Source organism: Rhinolophus sinicus, linkage group LG10 (genome assembly GCF_036562045.2).
Source record: "Rhinolophus sinicus isolate RSC01 linkage group LG10, ASM3656204v1, whole genome shotgun sequence".
Classification (NCBI taxonomy): Eukaryota; Metazoa; Chordata; class Mammalia; order Chiroptera; family Rhinolophidae; genus Rhinolophus; species Rhinolophus sinicus.
The window spans coordinates 107,831,603-107,849,649 of record NC_133759.1 but is presented as its reverse complement, the minus strand read 5'-3'; the positions used below and the strand labels follow the sequence as shown (position 1 = coordinate 107,849,649).

Below are 18,047 nucleotides of genomic sequence, written 5' to 3'. Positions count from 1 at the left end.
AGCACGCGACGCTGCCAGCCAGGCCGACTTCCGGCGGAAGTTCAGGTGGCCTTGGGGGAGTGTGGCCTACAGGTCCTGTTCTGGCCCCTCATGGGGGTTGTTGGTTTTGTGTCTGGGCCCCTCAGGACTGTGGTAGAGCCTGACTGCTGGAAGGTCGAACTTTAGAGAGAACGCGAACAAAAAAGACCGTCCTGGGCCTGGTGCGGCGAGGACGCCTGTGTTGTGAAGCGGACCGAAGCTCCCAGCTGCCTTGTAGAACCCAGTCAGGGGCCGGCGCCCAGCCAAGCAGGGGCCCCAGGCGGCCCAGGCCAGGCACACTTAGAGGTTCATACACTGTCTTCGTGGTGGACGGTTTGCTTTGGTTTCTGCCAACCACACCGTTGGGATACGTATGTCCGAACCGTTCCATTATCTTTGCTCCTGCTGTTTCGGAACAGCTCTGAACATCCTGCCCCTTGGGACCCTCATTAGTCCTGCTAACACGGCCTTGTTCCTTGGCTGTCGAGTGCAGGAGTGGAGGCGGGGAGGTGCAGGAGACACCAAAAACAAAATTGGGCACCTCTAACAGCCAAGCACGGTGAAGCAGATAGTAGGTACCGAGGAGAAGACCCCCTGGACTAAGTAGGTCGAGGAAACCTGGGTCATGCTCAGGGACGCCTGGCATGTGGTCACTGGTTCCATCCGGAGTAAGGAGCTCACTTCCGGTGGGACTCCGGAAATGGTGAGAGAGGAACCACGATACCCAGGAGCACAGGACTTGCAGGCAACTCCCAGGTAAGATACCAAATCTAAAGGTATCTTGTTTCTGTTATAAATGTCTATTTTCTTACTGTTCTTCATCCTCTTGGAATCCATCCTGGCCTCCACCAGTTCTGGTTGATCATCAAGTAACTTGCTTCTCTTCTTCCTCTTCCCCGGCTTGCAAGGAACGGATCTCACATTTTCTCAGTCTTTTTCTCTCCTCCTCGACTTCACTTTGTGGCCTTCCCTTACTCTGGAAGATGTTTCGTGTTTTGGTCCACTTCAATTTATGATTTGGGAAACCCTGGGCCTTCTTTTTGCTGTAAAGAAATGTCTTAGCCAACTGTGCTCATGTTTTTGCTCTCATTTCTTTCAGACACCCTCTCAAATTGAGGCTACTCTGGCTAGACTCCCACCGCCACTTTTCCTACAAGGTCTAGCAGGCCCGTATCTGACCTGCCAGTGTTCCTGTCAGGTCTGTGCCTTGTATCACAGAGGCCAACCATACCACCAGCTTGCCAGCTGGAGCCAGGATTTAGCTGAGAAATGCTCTAACTTTATGTGGGCAAAAAGTTGTGGGGTCTGTGTTCCTCTTAACTGTTGTTTCAACCCCTTACGGAACTGAAAACTGATCTGCAATCACAGATCTACGGTATGGGCAACCAGACCTCGATCCTGGAGGGCTCCCTGTTGGGGGTATATTCTATGGAATAGAAAATCATTTGGGTACCATCCGTTAACAAACAACTAATCTTTTTCTGTAATATAGCGTAGCCCCAATATAAATTGGAGGACGAAGAAAGTTGGCCAGTTAATGGCTCCCACAATTACAGTACGATACTCCAATTAGATTTATTTTGACAAAAACTTAAAAAAAAAAATGGGGAAAAATTCCCTGTGTCCAGTTTTCAATGGCCCTCTATCAGAACAAGGACCCACAGAAAAAATGGAGTCTAGAGGCGAAAGGGCCTGCTTTAACAGAACCGAAGGCATTGTTTCCAGTTCTGCAATCTACTGAGAACCCCCTAAACTTGCTCCCTCCTCCAAAGGCAACAGCCCAGCCACCCGAATTGCCAGTGTCCAACCCTGACCCGTCCCAGTCCCACCCTCTCCCCTGGCTCTTTCCCCTGCCTCTTGTCCCAATGCCTCCCTAGTTTCCCCTCCTCAACGTTGGCCGTACCAGATTTGAGCAAGCCCTTCTACTTCTATGCACACGAGAGCAAGGGAATAGCCCTAGGAGTCCTAACCCAAACGCTTGGTCCCCTCACTAGGGTAATAGCATATTTCTCTAAACAACTAGACTCAGTAACAAAGGGGTGGCCTCCTTGCCTTAGGTCAGTAGCCGCTATTGCTCTCCTCCTTAAAGAGACAGAAATATTAACTTTCTGACAACCCCTAACTATCTGGACCACCCCCCATTACACTCAGTCTCTCATAAAAGAAAGGGAGGTGGAATGGCTGTCTCCAGGAAGAACCCTTCAGTTACAAGTTATGCTTTTTGAAAACGTAAATGTGACCCTCAAGGTCTGCAGTACTCTGAACGCTGCCACCCTCCTTCCCGTAGAACAAGGCAGCATAACCCATAACTGCCTAGAGGTACTAGAGGAAATATACTCCAGTAGGCCAGAGCTCAAAAGCAAGTCTTTTGATAATGTAGAATTTACCTGCTTTACACATGGGAACAGCTTCATACAGGAGGGAGAAAGAAAGGCAGGATATGCTGTCGTCTCCTCTGAGACCGTAAGGGCCAGAGTACTACCACCAGGAGGTTCCGCCCAAAGAGCTGAACTAACTGCTTTAGCCAGAGCCCTAGAACTGGGAAAAGATAAAATCCTCAATATATATACTGATTCTAAATGCGTTTATTCCATTGTACATGCGGCTATATGGAAAGAAAGAGGTATATTGATCTGTGGAAATAAACAGATTCAAAAACCACCGAAATCTTGCGCCTGTTAGAAGCTGTCAGAATGCCTAGACAGGCAGCTGTGATGCACTGCCGAGGACACCAAAGGGCAGATGCTGAGAATGTACGAGGAAACCACAGGGCAGGTTTAGTGGCCTGGCAGCAGCCACCGAGGGAACTCCTCTCCAATTATCATTATTGCCATCATCTCTGGATCCCAGCTCATACACTCCCATCTACTCCCCAAGAAAACAAGAAAATACTTTTAAATGGGGCTGTACTAGGAGCTTTGATCACCGAGGCTCGCTAGTAAGTCCCCATAGGCAGTTTCTTTTCCCCAGAGCCATAGCTCTACAGGCTAGTAGGGAAGCACACTGGTTTTGGCCAGGAAGCACTCTACAACTGGCTATGCAAAACAATGGTAACTCATAATTTCTGAGACCTACATAGTTTGAGAAATGGTTGAAACCTGACCTACCTGCTATTTGAACAACCCTAATACCCGTCCCACTGGGGCCCCTGGAAAATACGTCCACCCAACCCAATATCAGGGCATGCAACTTGGAGAAGATTGGCTGATTGATTTTACTGTAATGCCAAAGGCTGGAGGAAATTTTAGCTACCTACTAGTACTTACTGACACATTTTCGGGATAGGTAGAGGCATTTGCCACCTGAACCAAAACCACCCTAGAGGTTTCAAAGACTCTCTTAAAAGAAATCATCTCAAGATTTGGGTCACTGTGATCAAGCCAAAGCGATAATCGGCCAGCCTTTATAGCAGCCATTACTAAGGACACCTTGAAAGTCTTAGGCATCAAATGGCACCTCCACACCTCTTGGGAGACCCCAGTCCTCAGAAAAAGTAGAACGGACCAATCAGACACTCAAGAAAACCTTGGCTAAGCTATGCCGGGAAACCTATCTCCCCTGGATCTCCCTCCTCTCCATAGCCCTGTTAAGACTACAGATAGGGGTGGCTGGTTAGCTCAGGTGGTTACAGCATGGCGCTGATAACACCAAGGTTGCCAGTTCAGTCCCTGCATGGGCCACTATGAGCTGTGCCCTCCTTAAAAAAACAAAACAAAAACTACGGGTAGCCCCGAAGGGGAAATGTGAAGTCCATGTGAATTAATGTATGGCCGACCTATCCCATCGGGGCCTACTCGTCAAGAAGACCTCCATGACCTAGACAAGCTAAAATTTGCCACCCACATCGGAGAAGTAGCCCAAGCCCTCAAGACCCTTGGAGACCAACAACTACCTTCACCTTCTGGTCTAATCTTTTATCTCTTCCAAACTGGAGATTGGACTTACCTGAAAACCTGGAGGGGAAGCAGGCCCCCAAACCAGCGAAAAATCATGCTAGGGCTTATTTTCTCATTAGGTCTTATTTTTGGGTAAACACAGTAGATCCACTGGCTCACGTAGCGCTTGATAACAGGTGAGCCCTAGGATATATTTTGTGTGAACAAGGAGGAGTATACATGGCTACCAATTCCTCCTGCTGTACGTGGATAAGCACTATTGGCCAAGCAGAAGTTGGTATCTGTGAAATATCTAACCAAGCCAAATGGGAAAACCCGTACCAACTCCAAACATATCTGGGATACTGCCAAAAATCTTTCTCCTAACCTCACTCGATTCTTTCCCCTCTTAGGGCCTCTTGCCACCATCCTTCTACTACTCATCCTCGGGCCCTGCCTCCTAAATTGTCTACTTTCTTTTGTCTCTAAAAGACTTGAATCAATCAAGCTCCAAATGGTGGTCACACAGGGATATGAACAGCTGGGAGTAAAGCCAGGGGACAATCACACCTAGTTAGGGTTAGCACGGGAAAAATTTCACTCTTCTAATGGGATCTCTATTGGGTGCCCAAATGCAACTGAAAGAAGTTGCAGAAGGTGGACCTTCGTCCTCAGTACCCCTCAGCAATGAGGAGTGAAAATAAGGAAAGGGAGAATTTCTTACCCAAGTGGGCCCACAAGTAGCTAAGCTCCTGTCTGTGGGTAAGTTCCTACCCTACCCTAACTATATGTATCTTTGAGAACAGGAAGGCCTACGGTTAATAGTTCCTTCTCAAGAAAGGGCCAGTTAAAACCAGCTATGACTAAGATGCCCGCTGAGGTGACCTCCAGAAGACCTCAAACTTCATTATGATCTAATCTCCACACTAAATGACACACCTGCCAGTGCCATAACAGTTGCCAATCACCGTGACAATGACTGGAAGAAACCATAAAAGGACAGAATAAAAGATGGAACTCTAATTCCAAGAAGGTGGCGCCTCCTTCCCAGAAAAACCACGAAGGTTTCTCCCCCTCATCTGCCTAGACCCAGCTCCACCCAGTATGGGCAGCTTCTTGATCCCGAGCCACAAGAAGCAGATTTGAGAGCTAGGCTCCTGCTTCTCCATTCTCTGGCCATTGAATAAAGCTTACACTGTTAACACTCACTTTTGGTCTCATAATTGTCTTCATAACACCCATTGAGAAAAGAATCCTGCTTGGGGTCCTCGAAAAGGGGACTTTTGCACCCTAGGTAACAGGAGCAGTGACAATTGCTTGATGATAAACCTAGAGGATAAGAGGGAAAGCTGTTTAATGATAGTTGAACCTGGGGTGAAAAGAGCTGCTTCCAAACATAGCACTGAGAAGTCAGTCCCCTGTGGGCTGTTCCTCTGCTCTGAACGCCCCTGCATCCACTGAGACCAGTCTATTCTTGGTACCTCTGCAAACCTGTCTAACTGAGCCAGGCTGGTCCTCCCTTTGAGGGGAAATGTCTGATCTCCAAACACTGGCCTTAAGTCTCTCTTCCTGTCGATCTGTGCTGCCTACCACAAAAGGAAAAGCTTTTTCCTTTTTACAAAACTTAACCAAGCTGGGCACCTTCTGATATGTTGGATGCAAGGCCTTTATGAACCTGACACAACTGAAAAAAAATAAAATCAAGATGTGACGTCACCAGGGAAGACTGGTTACAGATGGAGCCTCCTCACATCCAGAGCGGGTTGGAGTCGTCGGTGTCTCGAGCCGACTCATCACCCTGCTGGTTAATTCTGAGCTGGTGGTTTTGAATTTGCTCATAAATGCAGAACTTTATTTTTATCCCCATTCATTTTTTTCTGGATGGTTTCAGTGGAGACTAAATGAATCTTGGTTTGATCACCTATTTTATATTGTGCTGAGTTGCCCTTTTAAAATTTATGAAAGTAATACAATATTATGTTTCACTTGTAAGAGTTAAACTATACAGAACAAAAATCTCCGTTGATCACCACCTCTCCCAAATCTCAGTCTCTTAACAGCATTAATCACTTATTTAGTGTGTATATGTATTTATTCAACAAACATGTATTGAGTACCCAATATATGTCAGGCACTATTCTAGACACTAGGAGCACAGCAATAAAACAGAAAAATCCCTGAACTGTATAGTTTACATTCTAGTGTATATGTACAAATATATATTATAACTTGTTTACAGAAATGGCATTTTATACATAAGAGTTCTCCATCTTGCTTTTTTTTTTTCACTCAACAATATGTGTTGGTGGTCTTTCCATATCGCTACATATATAGTTACTACATTGTATTTACCTCATTGCATGCATTTCATTACTTAGCTGAGCCGTAACTCATCTGCCAGGGTCCCAAGCTTTAGTGCCTACAGGGGCTATGCAGGTAACATCCGTACAGTGACAAAGAGAAGCTGTGTTTTGTTCTAAGCAGAAGTAGCTATTTACATTGACCAAGGGATTGTTAACTTGAATTCCAGTGTTTTAAGAGTATCTGAAAATGTGGGTTTTTTAAATTTAAAAAAAAATCCTAATTTTTTGATGTTGACAACTAATTCAAAATGTTAAAACATGGTTCAGACTAAGCCCAGCACACCGACAGGACAAATTTAGCCCAAGGGCCACCAGTTTACAATGTCTAATGTAACTGTTCTATTACTAGACATTTAGGTTAGTTCCAGTTTTTGCTATTACAGAAAAGGCTACAGTGGAAATACCTGCATGAGTTTCATTACACAAGTAGGTGTGTTTTTCTAGGGCTGCTAGTGGAAGTAGAATTTTGGGGCCAAAGAATTTAATGCCTAATTAAATATAGGCATTTTTTAAATTTTAACAAATGCTACTAGATTGTCACCTATAAATGTCTGAGAGAGCCTGTTTCTCCAAACCCTTGCCAACATTTGCTAGATCTATTCCTTTAATATTTACCATTCTGATGGATGAAGTGGCATTTTTATTTATTTACTCAGTCAACGCTTACATATCACTATATCACTTACTGTGTTCCAGGTACTGTTCTAAGTACTTTAAAAATTTTAACTATCATTTAATCTTTATAGTAACTATGAGATAAATATTGTTACACCACTTTAGTAGCTGAAGACACGGAGGCATAGAGAAGTTAGATAATTATTTGAGGGTCACAGAGCTAGAAAACATTAGAGCCACAATTCAAACTCAGACTAGTGTTCTTAATTACTGTGCTGGACCGTCTGAATTATAACGGCTGTTTCTAGTGATGTGAAACATTTTATGTGTTTATTGGCCAATTGTCTTTCCTCTGTTGTGAATTGCTTACAATTATCCTTTGCCATTTTTGTTTGAGTTGTTTACCATTTTCTTGTTGTTTTGTAGTACTTATTTATGTATTTTGTGTATTTGTTAGGGTACAGGTTAAGCTGTTTCTCTTAGTGTAGGTTCCCCCAAAAGCAAACCCCAAGAGAGGGATTTGGAACAAGGAGTTCATTTTTTGGAGGTGTTCCCAGGAAACCTGGTGAGGGATTGGAGGAGTGAGAGAAGAGTGGAAAGCCAAGAAAACATGTTTATGAGCAGAGATGGGCATGTGGAGACCCTCTGAGAGGCTCCATAAAACATGCCTTCAAGTGGTTTCTCTGACTGGCAAAGCTGATGGGGTATTCACCCAATCACTCAGAGCTCTGATTTCTCGTCCTTCCAGCCTGCCCGCACGTAGATCTGCCCGGCCCCAGTGACAGAGAGCGTCCTCAGGCAGAGACTCAGGAAGCCATCGGCATGTCCAGGAACTGTCCTCCAGTAACCTCCACTGAGGGCTGTGGGGATGTGGGCAGGGCACCTACAATGTCTGCTGTGTTGTTACAACAGAGAAACCCCGAAGCACAATGGCTTTAATAAGAAAGTAGTCCAGAGGTGGGTGGACAGTACAGGAGCAGCAGGCAGTTCTGCTCCAGGAGATCCATGAGCTGACACAGGGACCCGGATTCTTCCTGTCTTGTTACTTGTCTACCACTAGTTTGAGCAGAGCTTCCCAAGCTTTCTGTTCACAGCACCCTTAAGTGACTTAGAACTATTTTTTCACAGAGCTCTTAGGCCAAAAGAAGTATCCAACAATCCCATCGACTAAATAATTGGCTGTAAACAAGTTCCTAAGTATTTATGTCCTAACAGTGTAGTGTCCCTTGCATACTGCATAATTTATCAAACTTTAAAATCAGATTGGAAACCACCATTCTCGTTTCCTGCTCCACCTAAATATTCCAGAGGCACTTGCTTTCTCAGTCCAGCATAAAGATGCAACATCAGGAATTTAGCAATCTAATGTTGAAAGCGTGAACTAGCTCAAGCCAGCATTTCATGTACAATGCCGATGTTGCTTTGTTTCCTCAAATTTTAAGATATCCACAGCACCCCTATGAGATCACTGTGGCACCTCAGGGCACTTTGTGCAGTTTGGAGCCACAGCACTAGGATGTTGTCCTTACCCCAAGGTCACCTCCTTCCAGCGCCTGAGAAATGGCCCAGGAAGAAATGAAAGCTGTTTGCTTTTAAGAATGGAACTTGACAATTGTACTTAGCCTTTCCTGCTCAGATCCCATTGGCCAGACCTTAGTCACATGGCCACCTGGCTACAGGGGGCGCTGGGAATTGTAGTCTCTGGCGGTGCTGCTATGTGTTCAACTAACTTGGAAAGTCATTACTAAAAGGAAGAAATGAAAATTATTCTCTCATATTCTGAATATTAATCCTTTGTCTCTGCTATAAATGTCATATATTTTTCTCCTACATGTCACACATTTGTTAACTTTATGGTTCTTGTCAACAGAGGTTTTAAACTCTGAAGTACTCAAATTTATCAGCCTTTTCTTTTGTGGCTTTTGTCCTCATATCTTGTTTAACAAGGTTTTCTTTACCCCAGCACTACACACACCAAAAATATATATATACACACAAATATTTTCTCCAATGTTTTCTTCTAGGTGATTTATATTTTTATCCCTAATTCATCTGGAATGTCTTCCCATGATGGCTGAGAAGATTTCAGAAGGGAAAGGAGTCATTTAGAGTGAGTAGCCAAGGCACTTTGTCTCTATTAAATTTTCACTGCCTTCTGACTCACATGCCTGCTTTTCTTGACAGTCTCCTGCACATGCAGAGCACAGTGGACACTGAGGTTCCCTCCCCAGCATGGAAGCCACACACCTTCCTATGTGCTCTTTGGGTAGGATTGAACTACCCCCAGATCTAGGGGTGGGTGTTAATTGGTCTCAGCCAATCGGGATAATCCTATCCTTATCACAATACTTTTTCAAAACAAGGCCAACCTCTGTAATGTTTGGCCAGTGTCTGGAACATGAGTGAACCAATTGGAGTGAAGCTAGGATTCCTGTTCATTCAGTATAGGTGCCTTTCTCCCCTCTATTGAATAATGATATTAAAGAGGAAGCCTATAGCTTTCCTTCCCTTATCTTGGGGCTGTGAGGAAAGCCAGCTTGAGGATGAAGCCTGCACACTGGAGAGGACAGACCCAGGAAAGGCCCAGAGAAGTCAGAGCCTGGAGCAAACGGTGCCTGAAGCTGACACAGTCCTGGACTTCACAGTTAGATGAGCCAAAGGGCCCCTTTACTGTTTTAAACCATTTTGAGTTATGTTTTCTGTAAGTAAAGACATCCTAATCTTCAGAAACGTATAGTCACTTAGCTCTTCTTCCACCTCATATTTTCTTTTTAAACTCATTTTTTAATTTTATAGAAAATATAAATAACAGCTGAGAAAAAGACTATATTTTACTATCTTAACTGCTACTTTATTTATATAAACATGAAAAATGTGAATTTTATATTTAAAAGGTTTGTAACAGTTTGTAATCATAATATTAGGTTGGTGCAAAAGTAATTGCGGTTTAAAAGGTTAAAAATAATTGCAAAAACTGCAATTACATTTACACAAACCTAATATGTAGATAATTTTTGAATTTTGCTTTCATTTAGTTTATCATAAGTGATTTTCCTCTAGATAGTTTTAGTTGTTATTCATGGTTACAATGTAATGAACTTAATATCTTATTGTTAGACATTTGTATTATTTCCTATTTTTTAATATTATAGATAGTTTTGCAAGTAACATCTTCATAGCTTTTATTTTTTTCAGTGGAATTATTTTCTCAGGATAAATCTCTCAGTGGTTGATCGGTTCCTGAAACTCATGTGTTTCTGGCATTTTATTGTTTCCCTCTGTTCTTTAAAACCTCCAAGCATGAACCTTGACTTTGTATTTTATAAATATGTAGCATAGGAGAAAACACACTGTTTAAGCCTAAAACCAAAAATTTATTTCAAGCTTCATGGACAGAATTGTGTCACCTGTGAAACATGTAGCAAAGACTCCCTCTTTGGAGCATTCCCACACACTCCTGTCAGCCCCTGAAACTGGACCTGTGGTATCAGTTTTTTACCTGCTGCAGGTCGGTTGACAGGATTAACCAGCTTTTATACCACGATCTCTTGTCCCCAAGGGAATGACTGAGGCAGTACTTGGGTAATGGGATACAGGACTTCATGGCTCCCTTTGCAACAGGTAAATAGCACATGATACTTGTTTAAAATCAGTGATTTGTTTGTCAGGAGAAATTTTACGGTGGAGAAAACAAAAATTTTAAAAAGAAATGTAACAAAAGTATTTTTGTTGGAAGGCAAGGATTGGATCTGTGTTTGCTTACTTATCAGCAGCAACTATTTTAATGACTAGCTCATAGTAGATGCTCAATAAAAATGTGTTGCATGAATGAAAGGAAAAGGATGAATTACATACCCAAATGAAATCTGTATCATGGATATCACCAAAACAAATTTCTCTGGCCAGTAGGTGGGGCCACAGTGTGTCACAATTTGCCAGCTTGGAGCAGAATGTAGGTGTGGCCAACTTACAATTCTGAATTTCCGCTTGACCTTTGCTACCTTGATTGCTGCTCCTTAAAGCCTCCAGGTCAAAGGGGGATTATCAGGGCAGAATCTCCATTTTCTGGTCACTTCTCGAAGGATCTTAACTCGGTGCACTGCTCAGCTTGTCTCAGCCCAAATGCTTGGCCACCAGTTCTGCACTTCACCCTCAGCTGTGGTAGCTCTCAATGAGTGTACAAGTATACTACACTTAAAAATTAAACACTCTTTATCTGAAATTCAACTTTACCTGGACATCTTGTATTTTTATTTGCTGAATCTTGAGATCCTATTTCCAGCCACCATCTTAATGCCTCTCAACAGAGATTCTAGTTTTCTACCCTGATTGGGACCAGGAATGAGTCTTGCCATCGGAATCTGGTCATCTTTGGCTGACAGTGCTGAGCAGAAGGAGCATCCAGCCCTGGACATTGGGTAGGCTTCAGGAATGGTTTGAATCAGCAGCTCAATGGCGTCATGAAGGACAGAGGTTCTTTTTGTCCCTTACTCTGCCACCCAGTATCAGCTTTATCCCCAGGCCAGCTTTCCTCCTGGTGATGGGATGACTGCCAGCCACAGTTGGGGCTTCATGGTTCCACATTCACTTTGAATGAGAGGAGATAGGAGAGGTTTACCCTGGCATTCCAAGTGGGAGTGCTGAGATTCACTCTGGCCAACTTGAGTCATCAGCTCACCCCTGAACCAATGATGGGGCCAGGGTGTGAGTTCAACTAGGCTGTGTACTGAAGCTGCAGAGGTGGGGATCAATTTCTCCCAAATCACATAAGATGCTCAGGGGAGAGGTATTCCAGATGGAGACCTGATTGATACTAGAAAGGAACATGAATGCTGGGTGGCAATCAATAAATTGTTATATCTGGAATGATGGGAGGAATTTGTCAAAAGTGTGTCTCAAATTAAGATTAAGCCCAGAATGAATGAAGGTGCAGCAGTGAAAACATGGGGTGCTTGGGGCACGGCAGGAACTTGTGTGATGGATGTCCTTCGTTTCCCAGACTCAAAGGCAAATCTATTAATAAAATTCCTTCCTGGCAGCCGTCTCCTGGTGTAGGTTCAAGGAAATGTATATTCAAAGGACAGAGGAGGAAATTTTAGCCACAAAGCTGCAGTAGCACAGTGCTCCAAGGTCACCCAGAATGGATGTGATTTCTTAGGAAGAGCAAGAAGGTGTAAAGAGAGAAGAGGCAGAGGCTGCCCAGTGACACGGGACTGGCAGAAAAAGAGAAACTGGCAAGAAGGCCAAGTTGAGGGAATCACCCTGACTTGAGAACCAGGAAAGAATGTGGCCATGGAAGCCTCTCCAGGGAGGCTCCAACGGGAGGCCAGTGGGAGGAGTCTGGAGTCAGTGTCCCACAGAATCCATCCGATGTCCCTGGGAAGTGAGGAGCCCCATCCTGGCTCAGTAATGACAGTGGACTAGCCTCCCAGGTTCTGATGGCTCCTCTGGACCAGCGAGCCACCAGAACAACATCTCTTCAGAGATGGCACATAGCTGCCTAGGTAGCCCTTCCCCCGGCCCAGGAAAGCCACTCAACCCACACCAGACTGTGATTAGGTGCTAAATAAAACTATTATGTTAAGCCACTGAGATTGGAGATCATTTGTTACAGCAGCTAGCATTAATCGCCCTGACTAATACACGATCTGAGTTGTTGGTGAAAGCCATAGCATGGCCCCATGCCAGTCATCAAACCTGCTCTGAAAATGCCATATGTCATTGGTCAACTTCAGCTCTCATGTCGTGGGGATGAACAATCATCTGGACCACCCGCTCCATTCCTTCAGCAGATGGTCACCTACTCCCCTGCCTTTGATCTTCAGGACATATAGTACAGATATATTAGGAGGCTTTGGGTAGGAGTACACGACACAACTACAAGATAGTAGTGCCCAGTTTGGACTCTTCTCAGTCCAGAGTGGCTAGACGTGCTAGGGTAGACTTGGCGTGGAGAGAAGAAGACGCCAGTCAATTTTAAACTGATGTCTGGGTTTTCCCAATCAACCCGTCTGCCCTCGTTTGCTCTCCTTGGCCAAGGCCACTTACCCAGCTCTCACATCCTGATGAAGAGTCTTTTTGCTATATTCAGATAAAATTTTACTATGGCAGTGCATTAGTTTTCTTGGGCTGTCATATGAAAACACCACAGATGGGGTGGCTTAAACAATATACACTTGTTTTCTCCCGGTTCTGGAGGCTGGAAGTTTGGGATCCTGGTGTCTGCAGGGTTGGCTTCTCCCGAAGCCTCTCTCCTTGGCTTGCAGACGGCCACCTTCTCTCTGTGTCCTCACATGGTCTTTCTTCTGTGTGTACAAGCACCTGGTGTCTCTTTGTGTCCTAATTTCCTCTTCTTATAAGGACACCAGCCATGTTGGATCAGGGCCCACCCTGAGGACCTCATTTTGACTTAATCACCTCTTTAGAGGCCCCATCTCCAAATCCAGTCACATTCTGAGGTAGGGGGATTGGGAATTCAACATATGAACTTGAAGAGAAACAATTCAGCCCGTAACAAGCAGGCTCCATTTTGTGGTCTTCAGTCATATTTCTGTGAATTATTTAAGGGGGGAAAAGCGTCTTCTTATGGAGGAGTCAGAACACCTATAACATGCTCTGGACAGGGCATCACGGTTGGGCAGCATGTTTTTCAGCGTTGGCGAGAAGAAAAAGTTAGGAAAAAATCTACACAACCTTGGCTTTGAGTGTCTAGATACAATGTCAAAAGCATAATGCCCCCAAATTTAACAAACTGGACTTTATTAAAATTAAATATTTTGCTCTGTGAGTAACACTGCTAAGAGAATGAAAATACAAGTTACCCACCGGGAGAAAATATTTGTAAATCATATATTAGATAAAGGACTTGTATCCAAAATATTGTTTAAAATCTCTTAAAAGTCAACAATTACAAAATAAAATGTAATAGTCAAAATATCTGGATAGACACCTCACCAAAGAAGAAACACGGGTGCTCCCTTCTAGTTGCTAGATGGGGTGCTGCCCAATTCATGAATCATGAATTGCTTAATAAAGCCAATTAGATCTTCAAAAAAAAGAGATGGTACGCGGATGACAGAGAAGCCTATGGAAAGATACTCAACATCGTTTAGCATTAGGAAAAAGTAACTTTAAATATCAGCTCTTTTAGGGCTACAATCCAAAACAGCCTTTATGCCCGTTGCCTACAAGGATGTGGAGCAACAGAATCTCAGTCACGGCTGGTGCGCATGCAGACGGTACCACCACTTTGGAGACAGGTTGACGGTTTGACAAAACTACCTTGTGTCTTACCACGTGAGACAACAATCATATGCCTAGACAGTTACCCGACTGATTGAAAGTGATGTCTACACAAAAGACCGTGTATGAATATCTGCAGGAGATTTATTCCTAATTGCCCAAAACTGGAAGGAACAAAGATGTCCTTCAATAGGTAAATGGATAAAGAAATTGTGGTCCATGCATATAATGGAATGATACGCAAAAATAAAAAGAAATGAGGGAGAGGGAGGGGAAGGGGAACGGGAAGAGGAATACTAAAGAACATTTAATAAATCTATCATGAGCTATTTAAGAAGACACAGAGAATCTGTCAAGATAATCAAAACCAAGGAAATTGCCAGATTGGAGGAGCCTAAGGAGACATGACAACTAAATGTGCCATCCTGGATGGGCTCCTGGGACCGAGAAAGGACTTCGGTAACAACTAAGACACTGAATTAGAACTACTAATAGGTACAAAAATATAGTTAATAGTGGGTCAATACTAGTTCATTAACTGACAAATGTACCGTACTAATGTAGGGGACATTGGATATGGGGGATATGGAAACTACTATCATTGAAAATTTTCTGTGAATCTAAAATTACTCTAAAATTAAAAGCTTATTTTATTTAAAAAAATGGTTTGTAACTTTTGGGAATACAGTTGAATTGTCGGAAGAACATAATGATAGTGAATATAATACTAGTCACAAAACAGTGCTTATCTGCCACTGGGGCCGTCCTGGAGATTCCTTACAATTCCGCAGGGCAGCCTCGCAGGGAGAACGCACTTCCTTCTATGAGAGGGAGGGCGTCTCCGGGTTTATTGGCATAGTCACTCATTTGACAAATATTTGAATACCCACTGTGAGCCAAGCACTGTCCTAGGTGCTACAGGTACCACAGTGAACAAAGCATGGACGTCGCTGCCCTCCCGGTGCTTGCATTCTGATGGTGGAGACAGACAATGAAAGAGAGAAATCAGTAAGTTACATGGCATGGCAGACGGTGAGAAGTGCTGTGGAGAAGGGCGTGCAGGAGTGCTAGGAGAGGGCTCGTGGAACAAGAGACAGCGGAACATATTGTAAGGGACACGAGGAGCACATGCATGCACCTGGAGGAAAGCAGTCTAGGCAGAGGGAAGAGCTAGTGCAAAGGCCCTGAGGTGGGAACTTGCCTGCCTGTGCATGGAGGGAGTGCGCAAGGGGGAAAGTCAGAGAGTTGCAAGGGGCCTGCCCGGGAGGGTCCTGCAGGCTCTTGTGAGGACGTAAGCAGTGGGGAGGGTTTCTGAGCAGAGGAGTGACATGATGTGACTTCCCTTTTAACAGATCCATCATTCTGGCTGCTATGTTGACAATAGGCTGCAGGGGGCAAGGGAAGACCAGTGAGGAGGCTTAGGAACCAGTTCAGGAGAATGGGAGTGCAGAGAAGCTGGTGAGTTCTGGTTAGGATTTGAAAGTCGGTGGCAGAGTCCTTAGGCTATGTTACTGTTTGACTTTGGGGTGTACGATTACAAAAGGAGTCAAGGATGCCAGTCCTTCAGAGCAGCAGCCGCCCACGAGTCTCCAGGGGTTCTCCTTTCCATTCCTGCGAACACCCCCAGGAAACCCCTAGAAACCTAGGCCTGGCTCCCTACCCCTACCTGCTGGCGTCCTAAGGGCTTGGTTGGCTCAACCTGTGGCACTTGTGGGAAGTGCCCCGACACATGTTGAGAGTCTATTGGGACAGCCTGGGCAAAGCCTTAAGGATGGAACATGGAGAAAGGATCCAGGCTTACATTCCAGAGATGTGTTCTTCTGCAGTGAGTTCTAGACTCCAGAACTTGGAGTCCTCTGAGAGCTTAGAGAAAGGAGGGCAGAGATGGTCAAACACCACCTCAGCCGCTCATGAGCTTGTGTGACTTCGTTGGGAGAGTTGTGACAATCAAATGACAGTTACCTGGCACATGATCAGGTCTGGCTCAGTGCGCGTTCTTTCCCCATCCTCTTTAAGTTACAGAGTTTCGGAGTGTACCCCTCAAGTAATTCAAGTTTCAAAAATCAACTTTATCGAGATATAATTTATACTGATAAACTGCGTACACTTAAATGTCCAATTCAGTAAATTGTGACATGTATATATCCCTGTAAAATTACCACCACAATCAAAATACAGACCATTTCCATCATCCCCAGAAGTTTTCTCATGCCTTCCTGCAATGCACCCTTCCCTCCACCTCGGCACCAGACATCAGTGATCTGCTTTCTGACACTATAGATGCGTGTGCACGTTATAGAACTTAATGTACATGGAATCAGAGTCTTTCATTACTGGCTTCTTTCACTTAGCATGATGCTCTTGAGTTCATCCATGTTGTTGTGTGGATCCATAGTTCATTTCTTTTTATATCTGAGTAGTGTTCCATTGGATGCATTGTGTACCACAACGTGTCTATCCATTGCCAGGAGATGGCTGCTCGGATTGTTTCCACTTTTGGGCTACTGTGAATAGTGCTGCTGTAACATTCATGTCTGAGTCTCTGTGGCCCTAGATACTTCAGTTTCTCCTGGGGAAATAAATACCTAAGCGTGGGATGGGAGCGAATCGTGTGATTAGTGTGTGTTTAGCTTTTTAAGAAATGGCCACAGAATTCTATGATGGTTGTGCCATTTTACATTCCCATCAGCAGTGTCAGGTAACTCCATTTTTTACCATCTAGAGAAACATCAGTTTGTTAATGCAAGAAGACAGAAGGGCAAGCCAAGTCACCCATGTGACAGCTGCCGTTTATGTCTAATTGCCATGCAGCACAACAGTTATGCAGCCCATTAAGCATTTGGCCTGTGCTTGAACTTGTATTCTATTACATCATGCACTCTTCTACCATGTTCTGCAGACACACTTGCTCACTCGTGATTTTTTTTTAATATGAGGATATACTATTAGCTCCCTATCAGAGTTATAACATACAGAAGACTAGGGAACACATATGGATCTCTCTCTCTTTGTCTTTCTCTCTCTCTTTCTCTCTCACAACACACACACACACACACACACACACACACACACACACACACACACTAACTTGGAGAGCACCTTTGGGTAAAACAAACTCTGGAAAACATCCAGCTCAGTCATGGTGACCTATTAAGAGTACTTTCTAGTCTATCTGATTCCCATCCCCCACATCCTGAGAAGAGGGTTTAAAAATAAACTTTTAATTTTAGAATAGTTTTAGATTTGTGGAAAAGTCATGAAGATAGTGCAAAGTTCCCTTTTACCCCATACCCAGTGTCCCCTATTGCTGACATCTTACATTACTAGAATACATTTGTCACAACTAATGAACTAATATTGATCCATTATTATTAGCTAATTCAGATTGCCTTAGTTTTCACCTAATGCCCTTTTTTCTGTCACAGGAGCCCGCCCAGAATCCCACACTGCATTTGGTCATCAGGTGTCCTTAGGCTCCTCTAATCTGTGACAACTTCTCAGACTTTCCTTGTTTTTGATGACCTTGCGAGTTTTCAAGAGTCAGGTATTTTCAGAATGTCACACGATTTGGGTTTGCCTGATGCTTTCCTCATGGTTAGACTGGTTATGGTTTAGCGAGAGGAAAACCACAGAAGAAGAGGGCCATTCTCATCACATCAAATAAATGGTACAGTACCATCCACCTGACTTATCCCTGTTGATGCTGAACTTGAGCACCTGACTGAGGTCATGTTTGTCCACTGTAGAGTTACTCCCCCCCGCCCCCCACCGCTTCATGCTGTCCCTTTGGAAGGAAATAATATGCACAGCCCACACTTACGGGGAAGTAGCTACATAAATTATTGGGAATTCTACTGCACAAGAGATTTGTCTCTCTTCCTCGTTTATTTAATCAATTGTTCATATAAGTATGGACTGGTGGATATTTATTTTA

The 18,047-nt window shown here is 44.0% G+C and overlaps 1 protein-coding gene across 4 annotated transcripts in view; it reads left to right on the top strand.

The window, feature by feature from the left end:
* The first annotated feature begins 14 nt into the window (after positions 1–14).
* The window catches only part of GRID2IP (Grid2 interacting protein), a 48,056-nt gene continuing 30,023 nt past the window's right edge, over positions 15–18,047 (top strand). For all 4 annotated transcript variants that reach the window (XM_019753653.2, XM_074313947.1, XM_074313948.1 and 1 more), the window contains exons 1-2: positions 15–774; positions 8,896–8,981. The gene's annotated coding sequence lies outside the window, so the exon portion shown is untranslated. The remainder of the gene's footprint in view (positions 775–8,895; positions 8,982–18,047) is intronic.